This window comes from Chelonoidis abingdonii, chromosome 10, assembly GCF_003597395.2.
Source record: "Chelonoidis abingdonii isolate Lonesome George chromosome 10, CheloAbing_2.0, whole genome shotgun sequence".
Lineage (NCBI taxonomy): Eukaryota > Metazoa > Chordata > Testudines > Testudinidae > Chelonoidis > Chelonoidis abingdonii.
Window position 1 is genome coordinate 79,337,421 of NC_133778.1, and position 3,178 is coordinate 79,340,598.

General features: G+C 50.8%; 1 protein-coding gene across 1 annotated transcript in view; it reads left to right on the plus strand.

Moving 5' to 3' along the window:
- PLCD4 (phospholipase C delta 4) overlaps positions 1–3,178 on the plus strand; it is a 37,410-nt gene that overhangs the window by 8,844 nt on the left and 25,388 nt on the right. The window lies entirely within an intron of this gene.

The window sequence follows — 3,178 nt, forward strand, 5'->3', positions numbered from 1 at the left end:
CTGGTCAGCCTGCTGGGCAGGGTCAGCGCCCCAGCTGCCTCCCAGGGCTGTGTGGGGCTGGGGGCTGATGGAGGGAGCTGGGTGGCCGTCTACAGGCAGCTTCTCCCCAGCATAACGGGCAGCCCCAGAAAGCACTGAAGTGCCCACTGGACACTGTAACCCCTGAGCACCACCCACCAGCCGGAGCCAGGAGCCACCGGTCCCCATAGGCCCCAGAAGCTGCAATGGGAGTAGCTGGTGCCTGGCTCAGCCCTTGCAGGGGCTCTCGGCCCAGCGGCAAGGCCCCTCGTCAGGTGCTCCAGGAAGAGTTGGTCTCTCCGTTTCAGAGGGTAGGGGCGAGAGGCGCCGAACCCACCTGTTTTGCACCTATCTCGGGAAGCAGCGGGCCAGGGCTTAGCCAGCAGGGAATTGCACCAGCAGCTGGGGAAGCCCCCAGGTCCCATGTGTACAGTCTCCCCACAGTGCTTGAAGTTGGGGTAGGTTATGGGGCTACACCTACACAGCTCTGTGCACTCCCCCCACACTGGCTTGGGGGGACACTTTCTGTCCTGGCCCTTGCTGCTGTCACCCTAAGCTGTAACCCTGCCTCCCCTCCCAACACAGAGACCTATGGCCACCCAGCCTGGGCAGAGCTCCCTCTCCTCAAGCCCCTCTGGCCACGGGACGCCGTGTGGCCAGGGCTTAATTTGCAATCAAAGAGGTGCCATGACACAAATTAAGCAGTGCACACATCCAACAGTACATCGCGTGGGAGCCTACGTCTCCAGAAGCCAGAGGTGTCCCCTGCTAGGCTCACGGCTCCAGTCTCATTCCTCCTTCCCCAGCCTTCAGGACCAGTCCTGGCTGGGCAGGGGAATTAGAAGGAAGTCAACAAACATGGGCAAGGGTGACCCAGTGGCTATAGGGTACTTTGACTTTCAGAGTCTTTGACAAGGTCTCTCACCAAAGGCTCTTAAGCTGTCATGGAATAAGAGGGAAGGTCCTCTCGTGGGTCAGTAACTGGTTAAAAGACAGGGAACAAAGGGTAGGAGTAAAGGGTCACCTTTCACAGAGTGGAGAGGTAAACAGCGAGCTCTCCCAGGGGTCTGTACTGGGACCGGTGCTGTTCAGCATATTCATATATGATCTGGAAAATGGAAGCGAGGTGGCAAAGTTTGCAGACGATCCAAAATTACTCAAGATAGCTAAGTTCAAAGTAGCCTGTGAAGAGCTATGAAGGGATCTTACCAAACTGGAAACTGAGCACGAACATGGCAGATGAAATTCAATGTTGATAAATGCAAAGTGATGCACGCTGGAAAACATAATCCCAACTCTACATATAAAATGATGGGATCTAAATTAGCTGTTACCACTTGAGAGAGATCTTGGAGTCACGGGGGAGAGTTCTCTGAAAACATCCATTCAGTCAAAAAAGTGAACAGAACGTTGGGAATATCGTAATGCCTGTCCCAGTCCATGGTACCCCCACCCCTGGAAAACTGCCTGCAGTTCTGGTCACCCCATCCCAAAAAAGGGATAATTGGAAAAGGTCAGAGAAAGGCAACACAAGGATTAGGGGGATAGAACAGCTTCTGTATGAGGAGAGATTAATAAGACTGGGACTTTCCAGCTTGGCAAAGTGACGACTAGGGGGATATGACCGAGGTTGGTAAGATGACTGGTGTGGAGAAAGGGACTAGGGAAGGCTTATTTACCCCTTCACATAACACATGAATCAGAGGTCACCTGATGAAATGCAGCCAGCTCTCCTGGACTCCTTTCCCCCTCATGTTATTTTCCCAGGGGATCCTGCCCATCAGGTCCCTGAGGGAGTCAAAGTCTGCTTTTCTGAAGTCCAGGGTCCATATTCTGCTGTTCTCCTTTCTTCCTTGGGTGAGGATCCTGAACTCGACCATCTCATGGTCACTGCCTCCCAGGTTCCCATCCACTTTTGCTTCCCCTACTTATTCTTCCCTGTTTGTGAGCAGCCGGTCAAGAAGAGCTCTGCCCCTAGTTGGTTACTCTAGCACTTGGACCAGGAAATTGTCTCCTACACTTTCCAAAAACTTCCTGGATTGTTTGTGCACTGCTGTATTGTTCTCCCAGCAGGTATCAGGATGATCAATGTCTCCCATGAGAACCAAGGCCTGCGATCTAGTAACTTCTGCTAGTTGCCAGAAGAAAGCCTTGTCCACCTCATCCCCTGGTCTCTTTCCTCCAGCTGGGCCAAGGCTGCTTCTCATTTCATTTCGAAATTTCTGCCAGTTTATTGCTCAATGTTCAATAGTGCAGGCTGTCCATCAAGGGCTTGCATTCGACTGCTTTGCTGACTTCCTGCTCATGTCACTGGATCTTAACAACCAACTCCTCAATACAAAAATCAAATTGGAGCGAAGGTTCGACCCAAAGCTTGAGTTGACGCTGTGGATCCTAGCCTGACTACGCTACTGTGACGAGTGTTACGCGAGACCCAATGGAGGGGCCACATTCAGACCACAATTCCCCAAACATGGCATCACGACCCAAGGCTGGGTTCTCACCTCTAAAGGAAACCAAACCGGACCAACAAATGACTCAGTTAATTCACCCTCTGGCACACAATCACACGAAGCATTATCCGTAGATGCTCCACTCCCAGTAACACACACAACAACACTCGTCACTGGGTAATGGTTATGAAAACCAACACCATAAGAAAAAGTCTCTCGATCCAAAGGACCAGCCCACAGAACCCAGGTCAAGACAATCATCTACACCACAAATTCACGCTGGTGCCAATCTTAGTACATCAAAAGTTTATTCATAAAGGGAAAAAAGGAGAGATGAGAGCAGAATTTATTAAATAATCAATTCCATCTCAGTAATGCAAAAGTTCTTTAGTTCAGGTGTAGCAGTGAGGAGTAAACTGCAGGTTTAATCATAGTTCTGGAACACCCAGCTGAGATAGGTCATTCAGATCCACTGTGAGAGTTCAGCTGTAGCAACAGCCTCCGAGTAAAAGCATGAGATGACGAAAGAGGAATGATCTCAGTCACTATATAGAGCTTTTCCAGTAAAAACATCTTTGTTCGTACTCGTGGAAAGTTGCAAGCAAAATGGAGGTCGCAGTCACCATGGGCCGCGTCCTCAAACCTTGCTGATCCACAAGGCGTATCCGCCTCCTCTGAATGGTCAGTTGTTGTAGGGCATGGTCTAC